This window comes from Sciurus carolinensis, chromosome 18, assembly GCF_902686445.1.
Source record: "Sciurus carolinensis chromosome 18, mSciCar1.2, whole genome shotgun sequence".
Lineage (NCBI taxonomy): Eukaryota > Metazoa > Chordata > Mammalia > Rodentia > Sciuridae > Sciurus > Sciurus carolinensis.
Genome location: NC_062230.1, coordinates 29799952 through 29809138, shown reverse-complemented (window position 1 = coordinate 29809138; position 9187 = coordinate 29799952).

Sequence of the window (9187 nt, the reverse complement as noted above, 5' to 3'; positions counted from 1 at the left end):
TGTGAGGTAGTATAACTCCAGTTGCATCACCAGGGAGGTGGAAAGTTTTGGTTATATAAGTGACATGGATGACCTAAATTCTAGAACTGTGCTCTTTAAAATGCTGGACAGAATTATCAAGAATACAAGTAACAATAAATGTTGGTGAGGATGTGAGAAAAAGGGTACACTCAAACATTGTTGGTGGTACAACCACTCTGGAAAGCAATATGGAGATTCCTCAAAAACCTGGGAATGGAACCACCATTTGACCCAGCTATCCCACTCCTCAGTATATATCAAAAGGATTTAAAATCAGGATACAACAGTGACACAGTCACATCAATGTTTATAGCATCGCAATTCACAATAAAACCAACCTAGATGCCCTTCAACAGATGACCAGATAAGGAAAATGTGGTATATTTACACAATGGAGTATTACTCAGTCATAAAAAAAAAAAAGATTGTAAGACACTTGCCAGTAAATGGATAGATCTGGATACTATCATGCTAAGTGAAATAAGACAGTCCCAAAAACCAAAGGTCAAATGTGTTTGCTAATATGTGGAAGCTAACCCACAATAAGGGGGAAGAGGGGAAGAATAGATATTCAATAGATTAGACAAAGGGGGATGAAAGGAAGGGAGAGGGAATAGGAAAAGGAGAGACAATGGAATGAATCTGACATAATTTTCCCATGTACATACCTGAATACCCCACAGTGAATCCCATCATTGTGTATATCCAGGAGAATGGGGTCCTAATTAGAATACGATATATTCTGTGCTTGTGTAATTATATTTAAATGAATTCTACTGTCATGTATAACTAAAAAGAACCAATAAAAAGTTAAAAATGAATGAATAAATAAAATGCCCACTAGCAGATATTCTGGACCCCAATGAGCACATGTTCAAGGAAACAATGTAACAAGTAGAAGACATAGAAGTTTGTTCTTTGAAATTTTTGTTTAAAAAATATACATATTTTATGGATATATTCTGGTTCCTGGGTTGTCTTTCTTTTTTAAAATTTTTATTTATTATTATTAGTAGTAGTAGTATGGGTATTGAATTCAGGGGCACTCTGCCAGAGTTATATCGGCCTCCCTTTTTACTTTTATTTTGAGGCAGAGTCTCTGTTAAGTTGCTGAGGCTGACCTTCCTCCTGCCAGCAGCCTCCCACGTCACCAGGATTACAGGCATGCACCACTGCCCCTGATTTCTGAGGTATTTCTTAAAGTGGGTAGCAGTTTTTTAAAAAGTTAGAAAAGCCATCCAACCATAGTAGACTCACCCTAATCTAGAGGAATCAATTCTCATTCCAAGACTGATTGATTTTTGACCCTGTGGGACACAGATCTGTTCTGGAATCTTAGAAAGTTCCTATCCAGTCAGGTTTCCCTATTCTGTGAAGCCACAGTGCCTGAATGCCTGGAGATTTATGAGGATTAACTAAATTCCATTGGTGAAGTTTGAACTCTTCAGAAAATGGCACTAGTATTGATGACAAACTCAGAGAGAGGCAAAGAGTAACGTGACTGAGGGGCTGGGCTGCGGCTCAGTGGCAGAGCGCTTGCCTAGCACACGTGAGGCCCTGGGTTCCATCCTCAGCACCCCATAAATAAATAAAAATAAAGGTATTGTGTCCTTCTACAACTAAATATATATATATATATATATTTTTTTTTTTTAAGGAATAATGTGATTGATCAGTTAATGCCAATGATCAATAGCCAACGTCCATTGCTACGTATGGCACATCCTGCTCTAGAAGCTTTACTTTAAATACTCACTAAAACCCTACAAAGTAGACACTAACTCTGCAATTGTCTCAAGTATAATTTTCTTCAAAAATATGTACTTGTTGGAGGTGGTAGTGGGCACCTGTAGTCCCAGGACTTGGGAAGCTGAGAAAGGAGGATCGCTTGAACATAGGTGTTCAGGGCCAGCCTGGGCAACATCCAGAGACCCGCCTCCATCTCTTTAAAATGATTAAATAAAAAGATGAACTCGAACTGAGTAAAATGACGCCAGCGAGGATGTGGTTAAGACGGGCACTGCCAAAGCTAATTGGTGGGCAGGCAAACTGGCTCCACCATCCAGAGGCTGTTTGGCAATATCAGATCAGCCTTTCATACCCTTTAACCCATCAATTCTGATTCTAAGAATGTACCTTAGATCCTTACAGAGCTACTCGCACCTAATAGCAAAGGATACGTGTGTAAGGATGTTGCAGCACTGTTTACAGTAGACCAAAGCTATGCACAACTATTGGAAGGGCCCAAACAAAAACTGACGATGCCAAATGCTGTCCAGCTTGTCATGTTGCTGGTGGGAACACAAAGCGGTAGAGTCACTTTGGGAAACAACTTGGCGATCGCTGATTAAATCATCCACGCATTTACATGCGCCCTCCTAATTCCAGTCCTATGAGTTTGCCCAAGAGAGGTAAAACCTGAAGTCTCCACAGAAGCCAGTAACTAATAACAGCAGATTCATTCATAATTGCCCCAAACTGGAAATGGCCCAACGCCTTATAACTGGTGACTGGATAAACGCACTGTGGGGTGTCCATGACGGAGCAATGCTTGGTAATAAAAAGGAACCAACCGTTGACCCGTGCCAGAACAAACTATCTGCACGTTAAGTCCTGGTCTCAGGATCTGCCTGTTGGCCTCGTTGCTGAGGCTGGCCTCAAGTCTCCGATCCTCCTGCCTCAGCCTTCAGAACCACTGGGATTACAGGTGTGCACCACTGTGCTGGGCTTGCCTTTTGGTTTAAAATACACTAGGACAATTGCTTTAATATGCATTTGACCCTCTTTATATATTGGGGATTGACTCCAGGATGCTTGCAGATACTAGCATCCCGGGGATGCTTAAGTGAGCCTTGTACATAAAATGGCATGGCATTGGGCTGGGGAGGTAGCTCAGTTGGTAGAGTGCTTGCCTTGCAAGCACAAGGCCCTGGGTTCAATCCCCAGCACCGCAAAAAAAAAAAAAAAAAAAAATGGCATGGCATTTGCATGTAACCTGCTCACATCCTTCTATACGCTTCTATACATCCCTAGATGACTTGTAATACCTTATACAATGTAAATGCTATGTGATTAGTTGTTGTACTACATTGTCTGACAAATAACAATAAGAAAAAAGATCTGTATATGTTCAGTGCAGACATAGTTTTTTCCCAAATATTTTCGGTTCTCAGTCTGTTGAGTCCATGGATATGGAACCCACACATGCAGAGTCCCGATAAACAAACATTTCCATGGTGTGTCAGCTATATACCCATCTGGGGTGGGGAAGAGGGTGGTGTTGAGATAAAGTCAGAGTCCTTGTGTGATTCCTGATGACAGCAATTATGAGCTTCGTTTCCCTGACAGATCAAGGTCTCAAGGGGAAGAAATGGCAATGAACTTCTTGGAATCTGAATTGATGAGTTATTTGCACAAAGAACATCATCATTGGCATCTGACTTCGTTTTACTGTTATGCAACAGTGAAATTGAATGTGGTATGTTATGTGGGCAAAGAACATTCCAGGCAAGTTCCTCCCTACATACAGAGTGCTGTGCACAGAAGGGATTTGAAATGTCTTCTCAAGGGACAGGCTAATTTGGATGATGGCAGATGGGACTCACACCTCTTTCTAAATGCAGTCTCCTTAGAACACAGCTCAGCTCTCTTTTGATACATTGTCTCTGGCAGTTTACACCCAGGATGCAAAAAAGTTGAAAAGTTGCAAGAAAGCTCAGAAGCTTAAAATTGTTCTATCTGGCACTTTAAAGAAAAATTTGCCAACTCCCAAATTCTTCTTCCATCATTTTTCCAGGCAAGGGTTATATTATAAATGAATCAACCATTATTTTCTGGACAATACCAGTAATAATAAGAACAATGGACATTTATAAAACTCTCATGGTGCGTACATGCATGTGTGTGTGTGTGTGTGTGTGTGTGTGTGTGTGTGTGTGTGTGCATGCATGTTCTTTCTTGTCATCCAAAAAGCACCTGAGACAGGTGGGGACCATCCCTGTGTCACAGACAAAGAAACTGAGGTTCAGAGAATCTGAGTCACTTGGGAGTAAATGGTTAAGTGGCACTGCACCCCAAGTTCACTGCACTCTGCTTAGTTATCCACAAGAGACACTCTCCACCTCTCTCTCCTTCTTTCTTCTCCTTCTTCTTTCTCCTCTCCTTCCTCCTCCCTCCCCCTTCTGTCCCCTCCCCCTCACCCGCCCTTCCCTCCTCCTGCGAGTTCTCTCCTGCTCTTGGTAATTTCCACTCATCCTTCACGTCAAAGTTTACAAGCATGACTTCTTAACCTTCCACTGGCTAGATCAGGGCCTTCTCAAATCTAATTTGGGGAGTAAGTGGCACTGAGCAAAGGGATTGGTGTTGAGCTAAAGGAAGCTCCGAGTCCAGGTGCACATGGTTGCCCCCCCACAGGCCCAGGTCCTGACCTTGCTTGGGGCCAGGCTGCATTCAGTGCCAACCCCCTTAATTCTAAGGTTCACCTCCACTTCAGAGCGGCCCGAGGGGGAGGCTGGGGCTGAGATGAGCTGCCTCTCCTCCAGGTGTTGAGCTGAGTCCTCCCTGCAAGCCTCTGTGCACCAGGTTCCCCCTGGGTGCCCCCCCACACCTGGGGCTGGATCCCAGGGAGCAGTGACAGGTCCCCTGCCTGCCCCACTTCCCAAGGAGTGAGGGGTGAGTCATCACGCAGCAATGTCAGAGCAGAGGGCGTGCCCACAGTGCACCTGGGGCCAGCAGGTACCTGGGCTGCCCCATCCCCACCCCGCCCAGCACGCGCAGTGGTGCCCAGGTGTGGCCACCATCCTCTGTTGGGCCTTAGCTGCCCACACTGGCCGAGTTGCAGGACGGAAACACCTTGCCCATCTCTTCTGCCTCTGGTAGAACAAATATTTGCAGAAGGAATGAATGAAGTCCTGCGAGATGGCTCATCTCACGGAAGGAAGGAACACTTAGAGACGATAGCCACTGGCCCAGAGCCACCGGGCGGTGATGGGTGGGGGTGGGATTGGAGCCCAGATCTGGGAGAGTCCAAAGGCCAGCCCTGCTGCCTAGACAGGACCCTGGAATCCATTGGGATTAGAGACCTCAAGTTCTAGGCCGTGACTTGTACTAGTTCTCACGTCCAAACCTTGCCCTGTGGGAAGTTTCAAAGTGGTTTTTATTTTGACTTATGCATTTATCTGGGTGAGGGGGGACGAGGTGGATATTCATGTCAGACCTTTAGAAGAGGCAAGAACGGACCCCCCAGGTTAAAGGGCATTCTCACGCTACATTAAAGGGGCCGTTTTCAGAGGGATGAGCTGTAATTTCATTCAACGCCTTGTTTACTGAGAGGATTAAAGATTAAGGAATGTTTGAGGTAATCTTGCTGAAATGAGTGTCGTCAGAGGAAACCAGCTGGACAAAGTTGCCAATTAAATGTCCTTAATGCGAAAGAGTTCAATGTCCCCTTACCAAGACTTAAGAGATCAGCCCTTTCTTAGGAGCCGCAGTGAAGGCTGTGGACACAGGTGGAACTTTCCAGACTGGAGATGGCCGCCTCATGGAATGGCATCTCCTCACCAGGCAAGTCGAGACAACTTTTGAAACTACTACGAGCTTACAGGGCAGCCACACACAGCTTTCGAGACCATGGCAACCGATCTAAACTGCTGATTGAGAGGGATCAGTCTGAATCCCTGAGGATTTCAAATTCTTTCTGGATTTATTAAGGAGGAAAACAGCAAGTGTCTTTCTTTGCGGTTTTGTTGCACTGGGCACAGACTGAAGAACAGGGGGACTGTCGATTTTGAAGCCATGCCCCTAGGAAACATCTTTCAGACATCATTCCATTTAATTCTCCAGAGATCAAGAGCTGGGTCCTGTTGTTACCCTGGTGGGAAACTGAGAAAAGCCAGTCTTTGGGCAAAGTGACCTGCCCAAGGTCAGGCAGCCGGAAAAGACCTGGCCAGACTCAGGTTGAAGGGTTTCAGTATCATGGGCCAGGCCAGTGGACAGAAGGATTGGTAGTCCATCTGTACTAGGCTAATCTATGCTGTGTGGTTGTGGTGAACTCACAGAGCCACAGAATCAGAAGACGTTCCTGCTGGTAAAGAATGTGGGGTGAAGCTGAGGAAGCCTTTGTCCCAATAAGGGCTTCCCTTCCTCTTCTGATCTTCAATCACTGTGGGAAAAATAAAACCATAAAACTGAATTGGGGAAGAGTTAAGTACTTTGCTCAAGGTCCTACAGGTGGTTTGCGGCAGAGCCAGCTGGGAGCCCAGACAGACAAGGTGGCCTCTGCGTCCCCTTCTGGAACCTCCCTGCCCCACAGGCACTCTTACAAACACACCCTGAACCCAAGGACCTACAGCCCCACCGCAGAATCCTGGTCATCTGTACAAGTTCCTTGATCACGTGGAACTGGGTGGGAATCCTGGCTAGTCGTGTGGCTTTGGGTAAACTGCCCGACCATTGAGCCTGGATTCCTGCATCACTAAAAGCACCTACTTCCTGAGATGTTGACGCACGCGACTTCAGATTAGCTACTGCATGACAAGCACTCAGCACAGGGCCCAGGACACAAGAAACACGAGTAAATGGCTCCCTCCTCCCACCCAGCAGCACGCTCCTCCTCTATCTCCATCACTGTTCCTGGGAGGCCAGGCTGGATTCAGATTGGAAGAATCCATTTATGCTCCAGTTATCTCTCGTTAATTTCCTTATCCCTCCTCTCTAGTCTTTCTAGATGTTTCTGTTCTCAAATCTCCAACTTTGACTCCCTCCTTCTGCTCACTCATCAGTACTCTGTGTCCCACTCAATCAGGAAGACCCTACGACCCCTCTACTTTAGCCAGGCATCTCTCCCCATGTCAACCCTCCATTCGCTCATTCGTAGATATTTATTGAGCATCTACTAGGTACTGAGTATCGTGGTAGTCACTAAGATATTGCGGTGAATAGTTGGGGTCCCTAACCCACACAGCTCACTCACCAATGGAAAAGACAGCAACTGATCAAATATTGATCAAAATTACAAACTAAGATAGATCTCATAATAAAAAATACAGGGAGCCTGATCCAGACCAGTTATTGGTTAGGAAAGGCTTGTGCACCAGTACCCAAGGCTTTTTAACCAATCTTCCTTAAAACTTTGAGACTTCAAACAATATTGCTTGTTTCCCCCAAAATCTGCAGTTTGGGCAGAATGCAGCCTGAATGGCAACTCTGCTCCACATAAGATGAACATCAGCTGTGACAGTCGGCTGGGGTTGGAGGACCCACTTTTATTAAAAAAAAAAAAAAGATAATAAAATTTGCATATCATAAAATTGAAACTGCCATTCAGTGCTTTTTGGTATATTCACAAAGTTGTGTAACATCATTATTTGATTCTAGGACCTTTCACTCCCTAAAAAGAAACCCTAGACCATGAGCTGACACTTCTTCCCGCAGCCGCTGGTGACCACTAATCTATAGTCTGTTGGTCTCTACAGGTTTGTCTACTGCAGATATTTCTTATAAAGGGACAGGTATGATGAGGGCCTTTTGTGTCTGGCCATTATCCCTGAGTCACTGAGCACAATGTTGGTGAGGGTCTCCAGAACCTTCTTTGTGGATGGCTCCATCTCACGGCTGACAAGTGGGTACTGGCTATCAGCTGGGAACTCAGCCAGGGCAGGGACAGGAATCCCAGTTGGTCTCTAGGGGACCCTCCCTGGGCTGCTTGAGCTTCCTTACAGCATGGTGGCTGGGTTCCAAGAGGGAGTGTCCCAAGACAACCAGGCAGAACCTTTTCACCTTTCATGACCTACCTTCCAAAGTCACAGAGTGTCACTTCCACAGTACCATCCTCAAGCTCACCTGAGTTCAAGGGAAGGGAATACAGACCACACTTCTTAAGGGAAGGAGTGCCCAAATCTCCCCGGGAGAGGAATGACTCTGGCCATATTTTGAAAGTACAAGTGCCTCAGTTGCCCTGAGGAAGTGATGTGTGAGCTGGCAGCTGAGGGATAAGAAGGTGCGGTGACTAGGCACAGTGATGGAAGAGCATTCCAGGAACATGGACTAGCATGTGGAGTCACAAGGAGGGACAACAAGGACATTTAAGGAAAGGAGGTCAGACCCAAGGGACAGGGACAGAGAGGACAGGCACAACATGAATCTGAAGGAGGTGTTCATGCAGGACCTGTCTGTCATGTGCTTTCAATGTCTGTTATTTCTACTCAGTTTTTGTCTTAGTCTGTTTTCCATTACTACGACAAAATATCAGAAGATGGTAATGTATAAAGCAGAAATTTTTTAAAAAATTATTTTATTTGTCCTAATTAGTTATACATGACAGTAGAATGCATTTTGACACAGTATACATAAATGGAGTATAACCTCTCATTCTTCTGGTTGTACATGATGTAGAGTTACACGGGTCATGTAATCACATATGCATATAAGGTAATTATGTCTGATTCATTCTACTATCATTCCTACCCCCCATACCCCTTCCTTCACTCCCCTCCATCTAATCCAAAGTACCTCTATTCTCCCCTCTGCATTGTGAGTTAGCATCCGCATATCAGAGAAAATATTTGGCCTTTGGTTCTTTGGGATTGGCTTATTTTGCTTAGCATAATATTCTCCAGTTCCATCCATTTATTATGTCATAATTTCATTCTTGTTTATGGCTGAGTAATATTCCATTGTCTATATGTACCACATTTTCTTTATCCATTCATCTGTTGAGGGGCATCCAGGTTGATTCCATAGCTTAGCTATTATGAATTGAGCTGCTATAAACACTGATGTGGCTACATCACTATAGTATGCTGATTTTTTAGTACTTTGAATAAAACCTAGGAGTGGGATGACTGGGTCAAATGGGAATTCCATTCTAAGTTTTCTGCGGAATCTCCATATTGCTTTCCAGAGTGGTTGCACTAGTTTGCAGTCCCACCAGCAATGTATGAGTGTACTTTTTCCCCCACATCCTCACCAGCATTTATTGTTGCTTGTATTATTGATAATTGCCATTCTGATGGAGTGAGATGGAATCTCAGTGTAGTTTTGATTTGCATTTCTCTAATTGTTAGAGATGTTGAACTTTTTCATATATTTGTTTATGGATTATATTTCTTCTGTGAAGTGTGTGTTTGGTTCCCTTGCCTATTTATCAGTTGGGTTATTTGGTTTTTCA